Source organism: Pygocentrus nattereri, chromosome 13 (genome assembly GCF_015220715.1).
Source record: "Pygocentrus nattereri isolate fPygNat1 chromosome 13, fPygNat1.pri, whole genome shotgun sequence".
NCBI lineage: Eukaryota > Metazoa > Chordata > Actinopteri > Characiformes > Serrasalmidae > Pygocentrus > Pygocentrus nattereri.
The window spans coordinates 7,143,809-7,158,190 of NC_051223.1; the positions used below are offsets into that span (position 1 = coordinate 7,143,809).

The 14,382-nt window shown below is 39.2% G+C and overlaps 15 non-coding genes across 15 annotated transcripts; all 15 read right to left on the reverse strand.

The window, feature by feature from the left end:
- Window positions 1-362: 362 nt before the first annotated feature.
- On the reverse strand, window positions 363-473 carry trnal-caa. The gene is made up of 2 exons: window positions 436-473; window positions 363-408 (listed from the first exon to the last, which is right to left on the reverse strand). It is a non-coding gene; the product is annotated as a tRNA-Leu (tRNA).
- An 834-nt stretch (window positions 474-1,307) lies between these two features.
- trnal-caa lies at window positions 1,308-1,418 on the reverse strand. Its single transcript has 2 exons — window positions 1,381-1,418; window positions 1,308-1,353 (listed from the first exon to the last, which is right to left on the reverse strand). It is a non-coding gene; the product is annotated as a tRNA-Leu (tRNA).
- Window positions 1,419-2,253: 835 nt separating this feature from the next.
- Window positions 2,254-2,364, reverse strand: trnal-caa. The gene is made up of 2 exons: window positions 2,327-2,364; window positions 2,254-2,299 (listed from the first exon to the last, which is right to left on the reverse strand). It is a non-coding gene; the product is annotated as a tRNA-Leu (tRNA).
- An 837-nt stretch (window positions 2,365-3,201) lies between these two features.
- Window positions 3,202-3,312, reverse strand: trnal-caa. The gene is made up of 2 exons: window positions 3,275-3,312; window positions 3,202-3,247 (listed from the first exon to the last, which is right to left on the reverse strand). It is a non-coding gene; the product is annotated as a tRNA-Leu (tRNA).
- An 838-nt stretch (window positions 3,313-4,150) lies between these two features.
- trnal-caa lies at window positions 4,151-4,261 on the reverse strand. Its single transcript has 2 exons — window positions 4,224-4,261; window positions 4,151-4,196 (listed from the first exon to the last, which is right to left on the reverse strand). It is a non-coding gene; the product is annotated as a tRNA-Leu (tRNA).
- An 834-nt stretch (window positions 4,262-5,095) lies between these two features.
- Window positions 5,096-5,206, reverse strand: trnal-caa. Its single transcript has 2 exons — window positions 5,169-5,206; window positions 5,096-5,141 (listed from the first exon to the last, which is right to left on the reverse strand). It is a non-coding gene; the product is annotated as a tRNA-Leu (tRNA).
- An 834-nt stretch (window positions 5,207-6,040) lies between these two features.
- Window positions 6,041-6,151, reverse strand: trnal-caa. Its single transcript has 2 exons — window positions 6,114-6,151; window positions 6,041-6,086 (listed from the first exon to the last, which is right to left on the reverse strand). It is a non-coding gene; the product is annotated as a tRNA-Leu (tRNA).
- An 837-nt stretch (window positions 6,152-6,988) lies between these two features.
- On the reverse strand, window positions 6,989-7,099 carry trnal-caa. The gene is made up of 2 exons: window positions 7,062-7,099; window positions 6,989-7,034 (listed from the first exon to the last, which is right to left on the reverse strand). It is a non-coding gene; the product is annotated as a tRNA-Leu (tRNA).
- Window positions 7,100-7,933: 834 nt separating this feature from the next.
- On the reverse strand, window positions 7,934-8,044 carry trnal-caa. The gene is made up of 2 exons: window positions 8,007-8,044; window positions 7,934-7,979 (listed from the first exon to the last, which is right to left on the reverse strand). It is a non-coding gene; the product is annotated as a tRNA-Leu (tRNA).
- An 834-nt stretch (window positions 8,045-8,878) lies between these two features.
- Window positions 8,879-8,989, reverse strand: trnal-caa. The gene is made up of 2 exons: window positions 8,952-8,989; window positions 8,879-8,924 (listed from the first exon to the last, which is right to left on the reverse strand). It is a non-coding gene; the product is annotated as a tRNA-Leu (tRNA).
- An 834-nt stretch (window positions 8,990-9,823) lies between these two features.
- trnal-caa lies at window positions 9,824-9,934 on the reverse strand. The gene is made up of 2 exons: window positions 9,897-9,934; window positions 9,824-9,869 (listed from the first exon to the last, which is right to left on the reverse strand). It is a non-coding gene; the product is annotated as a tRNA-Leu (tRNA).
- An 837-nt stretch (window positions 9,935-10,771) lies between these two features.
- trnal-caa lies at window positions 10,772-10,882 on the reverse strand. The gene is made up of 2 exons: window positions 10,845-10,882; window positions 10,772-10,817 (listed from the first exon to the last, which is right to left on the reverse strand). It is a non-coding gene; the product is annotated as a tRNA-Leu (tRNA).
- Window positions 10,883-11,719: 837 nt separating this feature from the next.
- On the reverse strand, window positions 11,720-11,830 carry trnal-caa. Its single transcript has 2 exons — window positions 11,793-11,830; window positions 11,720-11,765 (listed from the first exon to the last, which is right to left on the reverse strand). It is a non-coding gene; the product is annotated as a tRNA-Leu (tRNA).
- Window positions 11,831-12,667: 837 nt separating this feature from the next.
- On the reverse strand, window positions 12,668-12,778 carry trnal-caa. Its single transcript has 2 exons — window positions 12,741-12,778; window positions 12,668-12,713 (listed from the first exon to the last, which is right to left on the reverse strand). It is a non-coding gene; the product is annotated as a tRNA-Leu (tRNA).
- An 837-nt stretch (window positions 12,779-13,615) lies between these two features.
- trnal-caa lies at window positions 13,616-13,726 on the reverse strand. The gene is made up of 2 exons: window positions 13,689-13,726; window positions 13,616-13,661 (listed from the first exon to the last, which is right to left on the reverse strand). It is a non-coding gene; the product is annotated as a tRNA-Leu (tRNA).
- Window positions 13,727-14,382: the final 656 nt, after the last annotated feature.

Here is a 14,382-nt window from a genome sequence, read left to right on the forward strand (position 1 = left end):
TTTTGGAACTCACTAACAGAAAACACTTTAACGTCAATATTATAAATGTGAGGACTGCTGATTCACGAGTTTATTATGAAGAACAAATGTCTGTGAAATCAAACCACTTCACTCAGCCAATAGGCTGATCAGGTCAATAAACAGCACCCAGTAATGACAACCAATCAACGTCCAGTAGCAGTAATGCTAACCATTCAGTAGCAGTGACGTCTTTCAGTCAGACAGACTATTCCCTAGACCGGAGATCAGAAAGTTCAGACTTGAAGCATTGCATTGCTTGAAACCTTCAACGCGTGCTTTTACTTTTTTCATGACGAGTTTCTGTGGCTTTAGGACAAACTACTACCCCAAGTAAAAACAGTTGTCAGAAGTGGGATTTGAACCCACGCCTCCATCTGGAGACCAGAAGCCTCATCACTTAGGAAGGTAACGAACCTTGAGTCTGGCGCCTTAGACCGCTCGGCCATTCTGACACAAGGCACATGCTTGGGTTTAGACTTTGATATCTGTGAATTCCTTATTTGTTTGACCAAACTGGGAATTCTGTCATACACCTACAACTTGAAGCTTACAGAATTTGTCTAATAACCCACTGATTCTGATTACTAAAACCACTTTAATGATCTATCAGAATCCAAATGGGCGTGTTCATCGTTTTCCCACATTTGGGTTTGAAGCAGGTAGAAACTAACTAAATCCAATAACTTTTCCTCAACATCTGTAATGACCAAGAGCTTATCCTACTCATCAATATGAAGATGAGAAGGTTCAGGTTCCACAGCCGACATTGTTTCAAATATTTTAAGCATGCATTTAAACCTTTCTTGAAGTAATTCACTCAATTTCACACAGACTATTCCCTCATATGCAAAAACTTGTCAGTATGGGGATTTCAATCCATATCTCCCTGGGAAGACCAGTAATTTGGCACTTCATAGACAGTAGAACACTTTGGGTCTGGTCCTTTTGACTATTCAGCCATTCTGGCACACTGACCATCTTTCATTGTAAATTTTAACGTTTGAAAATTTCTCCATTATTCCCGAACAAAGAACCATGAAATCTTTGCTTGAACAAACTAGTATCATGTCCCACACCTGCTACTAGGAACCAAAAAACTCATGAATCTTTATCATATCTCCACAAAATTTATCATAAACAATATGTGAAGCTCTATCTCAGAGTGGAGATCCGAAAGTTCAGACTTGAAGCGTTGCATTGCTTGAAACCTTCAACGTGTGCTTTTACTTTTTTCATGACGAGTTTCTGTGGCTTTAGGACAAACTACTACCCCAAGTAAAAACAGTTGTCAGAAGTGGGATTTGAACCCACGCCTCCATCTGGAGACCAGAAGCCTCATCACTTAGGAAGGTAACGAACCTTGAGTCTGGCACCTCAGACCGCTCGGCCATTCTGACACAAGGCACGATGCTTGGGTTTAGACTTTGATATCTGTGAATTCCTTATTTGTTTGACCAAACTGGGAATTCTGTCATACACCTACAACTTGAAGCTTACAGAATTTGTCTAATAACCCACTGATTCTGATTTCTAAAACCACTTTAATGATCTATCAGAATCCAAATGGGCGTGTTCATCGTTTTCCCACAACATTTGGGTTTGAAGCAGGTAGAAACTAACTAAATCCAAGAACTTTTCCTCAACATCTGTAATGACCAAGAGCTTATCCTACTCATCAATATGAAGATGAGAAGGTTCAGGTTCCACAGCCGACATTGTTTCAAATATTTTAAGCATGCATTTAAACCTTTCTTGAAGTAATTCACTCAATTTCACACAGACTATTCCCTCATATGCAAAAACTTGTCAGTATGGGGATTTCAATCCATATCTCCCTGGGAAGACCAGTAATTTGGCACTTCATAGACAGTAGAACACTTTGGGTCTGGTCCTTTTGACTATTCAGCCATTCTGGCACACTGACCATCTTTCATTGTAAATTTTAACGTTTGAAAATTTCTCCATTATTCCCGAACAAAGAACCATGAAATCTTTGCTTGAACAAACTAGTATCATGTCCCACACCTGCTACTAGGAACCAAAAAACTCATGAATCTTTATCATATCTCCACAAAATTTATCATAAACAATATGTGAAGCTCTATCTCAGAGTGGACAGAAAGTTCAGACTTAAAGCGTTGCATTGCTTCAAACCTTCAACGTGTGCTTTTACTTTTTTCATGACGAGTTTCTGTGGCTTTAGGACAAACTACTACCCCAAGTAAAAACAGTTGTCAGAAGTGGGATTTGAACCCACGCCTCCATCTGGAGACCAGAAGCCTCATCACTTAGGAAGGTAACGAACCTTGAGTCTGGCGCCTTAGACCGCTCGGCCATTCTGACACAAGGCACGTGCTTGGGTTTAGACTTTGATATCTGTGAATTCCTTATTTGTTTGACCAAACTGGGAATTCTGTCATACACCTACAACTTGAAGCTTACAGAATTTGTCTAATAACCCACTGATTCTGATTTCTAAAACCACTTTAATGATCTATCAGAATCCAAATGGGCGTGTTCATCGTTTTCCCACAACATTTGGGTTTGAAGCAAGTTGAAACTAACTAAATCCAATAACTTTTCCTCAACATCTGTAATGACCAAGAGCTTATCCTACTCATCAATATGAAGATGAGAAGGTTCAGGTTCCACAGCCGACATTGTTTCAAATATTTTAAGCATGCATTTAGACCTTTCTTGAAGTAATTCACTCAATTTCACACAGACTATTCCCTCATATGCAAAAACTTGTCAGTATGGGGATTTCAATCCATATCTCCCTGGGAAGACCAGTAATTTGGCACTTCATAGACAGTAGAACACTTTGGGTCTGGTCCTTTTGACTATTCAGCCATTCTGGCACACTGACCATCTTTCATTGTAAATTTTAACGTTTGAAAATTTCTCCATTATTCCCGAACAAAGAACCATGAAATCTTTGCTTGAACAAACTAGTATCATGTCCCACACCTGCTACTAGGAACCAAAAAACTCATGAATCTTTATCATATCTCCACAAAATTTATCATAAACAATATGTGAAGCTCTATCTCAGAGTGGAGATCCGAAAGTTCAGACTTGAAGCGTTGCATTGCTTGAAACCTTCAACGCGTGCTTTTACTTTTTTCATGACGAGTTTCTGTGGCTTTAGGACAAACTACTACCCCAAGTAAAAACAGTTGTCAGAAGTGGGATTTGAACCCACGCCTCCATCTGGAGACCAGAAGCCTCATCACTTAGGAAGGTAACGAACCTTGAGTCTGGCACCTCAGACCGCTCGGCCATTCTGACACAAGGCACGATGCTTGGGTTTAGACTTTGATATCTGTGAATTCCTTATTTGTTTGACCAAACTGGGAATTCTGTCATACACCTACAACTTGAAGCTTACAGAATTTGTCTAATAACCCACTGATTCTGATTTCTAAAACCACTTTAATGATCTATCAGAATCCAAATGGGCGTGTTCATCGTTTTCCCACAACATTTGGGTTTGAAGCAAGTTGAAACTAACTAAATCCAATAACTTTTCCTCAACATCTGTAATGACCAAGAGCTTATCCTACTCATCAATATGAAGATGAGAAGGTTCAGGTTCCACAGCCGACATTGTTTCAAATATTTTAAGCATACATTTAAACCTTTCTTGAAGTAATTCACTCAATTTCACACAGACTATTCCCTCATATGCAAAAACTTGTCAGTATGGGGATTTCAATCCATATCTCCCTGGGAAGACCAGTAATTTGGCACTTCATAGACAGTAGAACACTTTGGGTCTGGTCCTTTTGACTATTCAGCCATTCTGGCACACTGACCATCTTTCATTGTAAATTTTAACGTTTGAAAATTTCTCCATTATTCCCGAACAAAGAACCATGAAATCTTTGCTTGAACAAACTAGTATCATGTCCCACACCTGCTACTAGGAACCAAAAAACTCATGAATCTTTATCATATCTCCACAAAATTTATCATAAACAATATGTGAAGCTCTATCTCAGAGTGGAGATCCGAAAGTTCAGACTTGAAGCGTTGCATTGCTTGAAACCTTCAACGTGTGCTTTTACTTTTTTCATGACGAGTTTCTGTGGCTTTAGGACAAACTACTACCCCAAGTAAAAACAGTTGTCAGAAGTGGGATTTGAACCCACGCCTCCATCTGGAGACCAGAAGCCTCATCACTTAGGAAGGTAACGAACCTTGAGTCTGGCGCCTTAGACCGCTCGGCCATTCTGACACAAGGCACGGGCTTGGGTTTAGACTTTGATATCTGTGAATTCCTTATTTGTTTGACCAAACTGGGAATTCTGTCATACACCTACAACTTGAAGCTTACAGAATTTGTCTAATAACCCACTGATTCTGATTTCTAAAACCACTTTAATGATCTATCAGAATCCAAATGGGCGTGTTCATCGTTTTCCCACAACATTTGGGTTTGAAGCAGGTAGAAACTAACTAAATCCAATAACTTTTCCTCAACATCTGTAATGACCAAGAGCTTATCCTACTCATCAATATGAAGATGAGAAGGTTCAGGTTCCACAGCCGACATTGTTTCAAATATTTTAAGCATACATTTAGACCTTTCTTGAAGTAATTCACTCAATTTCACACAGACTATTCCCTCATATGCAAAAACTTGTCAGTATGGGGATTTCAATCCATATCTCCCTGGGAAGACCAGTAATTTGGCACTTCATAGACAGTAGAACACTTTGGGTCTGGTCCTTTTGACTATTCAGCCATTCTGGCACACTGACCATCTTTCATTGTAAATTTTAACGTTTGAAAATTTCTCCATTATTCCCGAACAAAGAACCATGAAATCTTTGCTTGAACAAACTAGTATCATGTCCCACACCTGCTACTAGGAACCAAAAAACTCATGAATCTTTATCATATCTCCACAAAATTTATCATAAACAATATGTGAAGCTCTATCTCAGAGTGGACAGAAAGTTCAGACTTAAAGCGGTGCATTGCTTGAAACCTTCAACGTGTGCTTTTACTTTTTTCATGACGAGTTTCTGTGGCTTTAGGACAAACTACTACCCCAAGTAAAAACAGCTGTCAGAAGTGGGATTTGAACCCACGCCTCCATCTGGAGACCAGAAGCCTCATCACTTAGGAAGGTAACGAACCTTGAGTCTGGCGCCTTAGACCGCTCGGCCATTCTGACACAAGGCACGTGCTTGGGTTTAGACTTTGATATCTGTGAATTCCTTATTTGTTTGACCAAACTGGGAATTCTGTCATACACCTACAACTTGAAGCTTACAGAATTTGTCTAATAACCCACTGATTCTGATTTCTAAAACCACTTTAATGATCTATCAGAATCCAAATGGGCGTGTTCATCGTTTTCCCACAACATTTGGGTTTGAAGCAAGTTGAAACTAACTAAATCCAATAACTTTTCCTCAACATCTGTAATGACCAAGAGCTTATCCTACTCATCAATATGAAGATGAGAAGGTTCAGGTTCCACAGCCGACATTGTTTCAAATATTTTAAGCATGCATTTAAACCTTTCTTGAAGTAATTCACTCAATTTCACACAGACTATTCCCTCATATGCAAAAACTTGTCAGTATGGGGATTTCAATCCATATCTCCCTGGGAAGACCAGTAATTTGGCACTTCATAGACAGTAGAACACTTTGGGTCTGGTCCTTTTGACTATTCAGCCATTCTGGCACACTGACCATCTTTCATTGTAAATTTTAACGTTTGAAAATTTCTCCATTATTCCCGAACAAAGAACCATGAAATCTTTGCTTGAACAAACTAGTATCATGTCCCACACCTGCTACTAGGAACCAAAAAACTCATGAATCTTTATCATATCTCCACAAAATTTATCATAAACAATATGTGAAGCTCTATCTCAGAGTGGACAGAAAGTTCAGACTTGAAGCGTTGCATTGCTTGAAACCTTCAACTCGTGCTTTTACTTTTTTCATGACGAGTTTCTGTGGCTTTAGGACAAACTACTACCCCAAGTAAAAACAGTTGTCAGAAGTGGGATTTGAACCCACGCCTCCATCTGGAGACCAGAAGCCTCATCACTTAGGAAGGTAACGAACCTTGAGTCTGGCACCTCAGACCGCTCGGCCATTCTGACACAAGGCACGTGCTTGGGTTTAGACTTTGATATCTGTGAATTCCTTATTTGTTTGACCAAACTGGGAATTCTGTCATACACCTACAACTTGAAGCTTACAGAATTTGTCTAATAACCCACTGATTCTGATTTCTAAAACCACTTTAATGATCTATCAGAATCCAAATGGGCGTGTTCATCGTTTTCCCACAACATTTGGGTTTGAAGCAGGTAGAAACTAACTAAATCCAATAACTTTTCCTCAACATCTGTAATGACCAAGAGCTTATCCTACTCATCAATATGAAGATGAGAAGGTTCAGGTTCCACAGCCGACATTGTTTCAAATATTTTAAGCATACATTTAGACCTTTCTTGAAGTAATTCACTCAATTTCACACAGACTATTCCCTCATATGCAAAAACTTGTCAGTATGGGGATTTCAATCCATATCTCCCTGGGAAGACCAGTAATTTGGCACTTCATAGACAGTAGAACACTTTGGGTCTGGTCCTTTTGACTATTCAGCCATTCTGGCACACTGACCATCTTTCATTGTAAATTTTAACGTTTGAAAATTTCTCCATTATTCCCGAACAAAGAACCATGAAATCTTTGCTTGAACAAACTAGTATCATGTCCCACACCTGCTACTAGGAACCAAAAAACTCATGAATCTTTATCATATCTCCACAAAATTTATCATAAACAATATGTGAAGCTCTATCTCAGAGTGGAGATCCGAAAGTTCAGACTTAAAGCGTTGCATTGCTTGAAACCTTCAACTCGTGCTTTTACTTTTTTCATGACGAGTTTCTGTGGCTTTAGGACAAACTACTACCCCAAGTAAAAACAGCTGTCAGAAGTGGGATTTGAACCCACGCCTCCATCTGGAGACCAGAAGCCTCATCACTTAGGAAGGTAACGAACCTTGAGTCTGGCGCCTTAGACCGCTCGGCCATTCTGACACAAGGCACGTGCTTGGGTTTAGACTTTGATATCTGTGAATTCCTTATTTGTTTGACCAAACTGGGAATTCTGTCATACACCTACAACTTGAAGCTTACAGAATTTGTCTAATAACCCACTGATTCTGATTTCTAAAACCACTTTAATGATCTATCAGAATCCAAATGGGCGTGTTCATCGTTTTCCCACAACATTTGGGTTTGAAGCAGGTAGAAACTAACTAAATCCAATAACTTTTCCTCAACATCTGTAATGACCAAGAGCTTATCCTACTCATCAATATGAAGATGAGAAGGTTCAGGTTCCACAGCCGACATTGTTTCAAATATTTTAAGCATGCATTTAAACCTTTCTTGAAGTAATTCACTCAATTTCACACAGACTATTCCCTCATATGCAAAAACTTGTCAGTATGGGGATTTCAATCCATATCTCCCTGGGAAGACCAGTAATTTGGCACTTCATAGACAGTAGAACACTTTGGGTCTGGTCCTTTTGACTATTCAGCCATTCTGGCACACTGACCATCTTTCATTGTAAATTTTAACGTTTGAAAATTTCTCCATTATTCCCGAACAAAGAACCATGAAATCTTTGCTTGAACAAACTAGTATCATGTCCCACACCTGCTACTAGGAACCAAAAAACTCATGAATCTTTATCATATCTCCACAAAATTTATCATAAACAATATGTGAAGCTCTATCTCAGAGTGGAGAGAAAGTTCAGACTTGAAGCGTTGCATTGCTTGAAACCTTCAACTCGTGCTTTTACTTTTTTCATGACGAGTTTCTGTGGCTTTAGGACAAACTACTACCCCAAGTAAAAATAGTTGTCAGAAGTGGGATTTGAACCCACGCCTCCATCTGGAGACCAGAAGCCTCATCACTTAGGAAGGTAACGAACCTTGAGTCTGGCGCCTTAGACCGCTCGGCCATTCTGACACAAGGCACGAGGTTGGGTTTAGACTTTGATATCTGTGAATTCCTTATTTGTTTGACCAAACTGGGAATTCTGTCATACACCTACAACTTGAAGCTTACAGAATTTGTCTAATAACCCACTGATTCTGATTTCTAAAACCACTTTAATGATCTATCAGAATCCAAATGGGCGTGTTCATCGTTTTCCCACAACATTTGGGTTTGAAGCAGGTAGAAACTAACTAAATCCAATAACTTTTCCTCAACATCTGTAATGACCAAGAGCTTATCCTACTCATCAATATGAAGATGAGAAGGTTCAGGTTCCACAGCCGACATTGTTTCAAATATTTTAAGCATGCATTTAAACCTTTCTTGAAGTAATTCACTCAATTTCACACAGACTATTCCCTCATATGCAAAAACTTGTCAGTATGGGGATTTCAATCCATATCTCCCTGGGAAGACCAGTAATTTGGCACTTCATAGACAGTAGAACACTTTGGGTCTGGTCCTTTTGACTATTCAGCCATTCTGGCACACTGACCATCTTTCATTGTAAATTTTAACGTTTGAAAATTTCTCCATTATTCCCGAACAAAGAACCATGAAATCTTTGCTTGAACAAACTAGTATCATGTCCCACACCTGCTACTAGGAACCAAAAAACTCATGAATCTTTATCATATCTCCACAAAATTTATCATAAACAATATGTGAAGCTCTATCTCAGAGTGGACAGAAAGTTCAGACTTAAAGCGTTGCATTGCTTCAAACCTTCAACGTGTGCTTTTACTTTTTTCATGACGAGTTTCTGTGGCTTTAGGACAAACTACTACCCCAAGTAAAAACAGCTGTCAGAAGTGGGATTTGAACCCACGCCTCCATCTGGAGACCAGAAGCCTCATCACTTAGGAAGGTAACGAACCTTGAGTCTGGCGCCTTAGACCGCTCGGCCATTCTGACACAAGGCACGTGCTTGGGTTTAGACTTTGATATCTGTGAATTCCTTATTTGTTTGACCAAACTGGGAATTCTGTCATACACCTACAACTTGAAGCTTACAGAATTTGTCTAATAACCCACTGATTCTGATTTCTAAAACCACTTTAATGATCTATCAGAATCCAAATGGGCGTGTTCATCGTTTTCCCACAACATTTGGGTTTGAAGCAAGTTGAAACTAACTAAATCCAATAACTTTTCCTCAACATCTGTAATGACCAAGAGCTTATCCTACTCATCAATATGAAGATGAGAAGGTTCAGGTTCCACAGCCGACATTGTTTCAAATATTTTAAGCATGCATTTAAACCTTTCTTGAAGTAATTCACTCAATTTCACACAGACTATTCCCTCATATGCAAAAACTTGTCAGTATGGGGATTTCAATCCATATCTCCCTGGGAAGACCAGTAATTTGGCACTTCATAGACAGTAGAACACTTTGGGTCTGGTCCTTTTGACTATTCAGCCATTCTGGCACACTGACCATCTTTCATTGTAAATTTTAACGTTTGAAAATTTCTCCATTATTCCCGAACAAAGAACCATGAAATCTTTGCTTGAACAAACTAGTATCATGTCCCACACCTGCTACTAGGAACCAAAAAACTCATGAATCTTTATCATATCTCCACAAAATTTATCATAAACAATATGTGAAGCTCTATCTCAGAGTGGACAGAAAGTTCAGACTTGAAGCGTTGCATTGCTTCAAACCTTCAACGTGTGCTTTTACTTTTTTCATGACGAGTTTCTGTGGCTTTAGGACAAACTACTACCCCAAGTAAAAACAGTTGTCAGAAGTGGGATTTGAACCCACGCCTCCATCTGGAGACCAGAAGCCTCATCACTTAGGAAGGTAACGAACCTTGAGTCTGGCGCCTTAGACCGCTCGGCCATTCTGACACAAGGCACGAGGTTGGGTTTAGACTTTGATATCTGTGAATTCCTTATTTGTTTGACCAAACTGGGAATTCTGTCATACACCTACAACTTGAAGCTTACAGAATTTGTCTAATAACCCACTGATTCTGATTTCTAAAACCACTTTAATGATCTATCAGAATCCAAATGGGCGTGTTCATCGTTTTCCCACAACATTTGGGTTTGAAGCAGGTAGAAACTAACTAAATCCAATAACTTTTCCTCAACATCTGTAATGACCAAGAGCTTATCCTACTCATCAATATGAAGATGAGAAGGTTCAGGTTCCACAGCCGACATTGTTTCAAATATTTTAAGCATACATTTAGACCTTTCTTGAAGTAATTCACTCAATTTCACACAGACTATTCCCTCATATGCAAAAACTTGTCAGTATGGGGATTTCAATCCATATCTCCCTGGGAAGACCAGTAATTTGGCACTTCATAGACAGTAGAACACTTTGGGTCTGGTCCTTTTGACTATTCAGCCATTCTGGCACACTGACCATCTTTCATTGTAAATTTTAACGTTTGAAAATTTCTCCATTATTCCCGAACAAAGAACCATGAAATCTTTGCTTGAACAAACTAGTATCATGTCCCACACCTGCTACTAGGAACCAAAAAACTCATGAATCTTTATCATATCTCCACAAAATTTATCATAAACAATATGTGAAGCTCTATCTCAGAGTGGAGATCCGAAAGTTCAGACTTGAAGCGTTGCATTGCTTGAAACCTTCAACGTGTGCTTTTACTTTTTTCATGACGAGTTTCTGTGGCTTTAGGACAAACTACTACCCCAAGTAAAAACAGTTGTCAGAAGTGGGATTTGAACCCACGCCTCCATCTGGAGACCAGAAGCCTCATCACTTAGGAAGGTAACGAACCTTGAGTCTGGCGCCTTAGACCGCTCGGCCATTCTGACACAAGGCACGTGTTTGGGTTTAGACTTTGATATCTGTGAATTCCTTATTTGTTTGACCAAACTGGGAATTCTGTCATACACCTACAACTTGAAGCTTACAGAATTTGTCTAATAACCCACTGATTCTGATTTCTAAAACCACTTTAATGATCTATCAGAATCCAAATGGGCGTGTTCATCGTTTTCCCACAACATTTGGGTTTGAAGCAAGTAGAAACTAACTAAATCCAATAACTTTTCCTCAACATCTGTAATGACCAAGAGCTTATCCTACTCATCAATATGAAGATGAGAAGGTTCAGGTTCCACAGCCGACATTGTTTCAAATATTTTAAGCATGCATTTAAACCTTTCTTGAAGTAATTCACTCAATTTCACACAGACTATTCCCTCATATGCAAAAACTTGTCAGTATGGGGATTTCAATCCATATCTCCCTGGGAAGACCAGTAATTTGGCACTTCATAGACAGTAGAACACTTTGGGTCTGGTCCTTTTGACTATTCAGCCATTCTGGCACACTGACCATCTTTCATTGTAAATTTTAACGTTTGAAAATTTCTCCATTATTCCCGAACAAAGAACCATGAAATCTTTGCTTGAACAAACTAGTATCATGTCCCACACCTGCTACTAGGAACCAAAAAACTCATGAATCTTTATCATATCTCCACAAAATTTATCATAAACAATATGTGAAGCTCTATCTCAGAGTGGAGATCCGAAAGTTCAGACTTGAAGCGTTGCATTGCTTGAAACCTTCAACGCGTGCTTTTACTTTTTTCATGACGAGTTTCTGTGGCTTTAGGACAAACTACTACCCCAAGTAAAAACAGTTGTCAGAAGTGGGATTTGAACCCACGCCTCCATCTGGAGACCAGAAGCCTCATCACTTAGGAAGGTAACGAACCTTGAGTCTGGCGCCTTAGACCGCTCGGCCATTCTGACACAAGGCACGTGCTTGGGTTTAGACTTTGATATCTGTGAATTCCTTATTTGTTTGACCAAACTGGGAATTCTGTCATACACCTACAACTTGAAGCTTACAGAATTTGTCTAATAACCCACTGATTCTGATTTCTAAAACCACTTTAATGATCTATCAGAATCCAAATGGGCGTGTTCATCGTTTTCCCACAACATTTGGGTTTGAAGCACGTAGAAACTAACTAAATCCAATAACTATTCCTCAACATCTGTAATGACCAAGAGCTTATCCTACTCATCAATATGAAGATGAGAAGGTTCAGGTTCCACAGCCGACATTGTTTCAAATATTTTAAGCATGCATTTAAACCTTTCTTGAAGTAATTCACTCAATTTCACACAGACTATTCCCTCATATGCAAAAACTTGTCAGTATGGGGATTTCAATCCATATCTCCCTGGGAAGACCAGTAATTTGGCACTTCATAGACAGTAGAACACTTTGGGTCTGGTCCTTTTGACTATTCAGCCATTCTGGCACACTGACCATCTTTCATTGTAAATTTTAACGTTTGAAAATTTCTCCATTATTCCCGAACAAAGAACCATGAAATCTTTGCTTGAACAAACTAGTATCATGTCCCACACCTGCTACTAGGAACCAAAAAACTCATGAATCTTTATCATATCTCCACAAAATTTATCATAAACAATATGTGAAGCTCTATCTCAGAGTGGAGATCCGAAAGTTCAGACTTGAAGCGTTGCATTGCTTGAAACCTTCAACTCGTGCTTTTACTTTTTTCATGACGAGTTTCTGTGGCTTTAGGACAAACTACTACCCCAAGTAAAAACAGTTGTCAGAAGTGGGATTTGAACCCACGCCTCCATCTGGAGACCAGAAGCCTCATCACTTAGGAAGGTAACGAACCTTGAGTCTGGCGCCTTAGACCGCTCGGCCATTCTGACACAAGGCACGAGGTTGGGTTTAGACTTTGATATCTGTGAATTCCTTATTTGTTTGACCAAACTGGGAATTCTGTCATACACCTACAACTTGAAGCTTACAGAATTTGTCTAATAACCCACTGATTCTGATTTCTAAAACCACTTTAATGATCTATCAGAATCCAAATGGGCGTGTTCATCGTTTTCCCACAACATTTGGGTTTGAAGCAGGTAGAAACTAACTAAATCCAATAACTTTTCCTCAACATCTGTAATGACCAAGAGCTTATCCTACTCATCAATATGAAGATGAGAAGGTTCAGGTTCCACAGCCGACATTGTTTCAAATATTTTAAGCATGCATTTAAACCTTTCTTGAAGTAATTCACTCAATTTCACACAGACTATTCCCTCATATGCAAAAACTTGTCAGTATGGGGATTTCAATCCATATCTCCCTGGGAAGACCAGTAATTTGGCACTTCATAGACAGTAGAACACTTTGGGTCTGGTCCTTTTGACTATTCAGCCATTCTGGCACACTGACCATCTTTCATTGTAAATTTTAACGTTTGAAAATTTCTCCATTATTCCCGAACAAAGAACCATGAAATCTTTGCTTGAACAAACTAGTATCATGTCCCACACCTGCTACTAGGAACCAAAAAACTCATGAATCTTTATCATATCTCCACAAAATTTATCATAAACAATATGTGAAGCTCTATCTCAGAGTGGAGATCAGAAAGTTCAGACTTGAAGCGTTGCATTGCTTGAAACCTTCAACTTGTGATTTTACTTTTTTCATGACGAGTTTCTGTGGCTTTAGGACAAACTACTACCCCAAGTAAAAACAGTGGTCAGAAGTGGGATTTGAACCCACGCCTCCATCTGGAGACCAGAAGCCTCATCACTTAGGAAGGTAACGAACCTTGAGTCTGGCACCTTAGACCGCTCGGCCATTCTGACACAAGGCACGTGCTTGGGTTTAGACTTTGATATCTGTGAATTCCTTATTTGTTTGACCAAACTGGGAATTCTGTCATACACCTACAACTTGAAGCTTACAGAATTTGTCTAATAACCCACTGATTCTGATTTCTAAAACCACTTTAATGATCTATCAGAATCCAAATGGGCGTGTTCATCGTGTTCCCACAACATTTGGGTTTGAAGCACGTAGAAACTAACTAAATCCAATAACTATTCCTCAACATCTGTAATGACCAAGAGCTTATCCTACTCATCAATATGAAGATGAGAAGGTTCAGGTTCCACAGCCGACATTGTTTCAAATATTTTAAGCATGCATTTAAACCTTTCTTGAAGTAATTCACTCAATTTCACACAGACTATTCCCTCATATGCAAAAACTTGTCAGTATGGGGATTTCAATCCATATCTCCCTGGGAAGACCAGTAATTTGGCACTTCATAGACAGTAGAACACTTTGGGTCTGGTCCTTTTGACTATTCAGCCATTCTGGCACACTGACCATCTTTCATTGTAAATTTTAACGTTTGAAAATTTCTCCATTATTCCCGAACAAAGAACCATGAAATCTTTGCTTGAACAAACTAGTATCATGTCCCACACCTGCTACTAGGAACCAAAAAACTCATGAA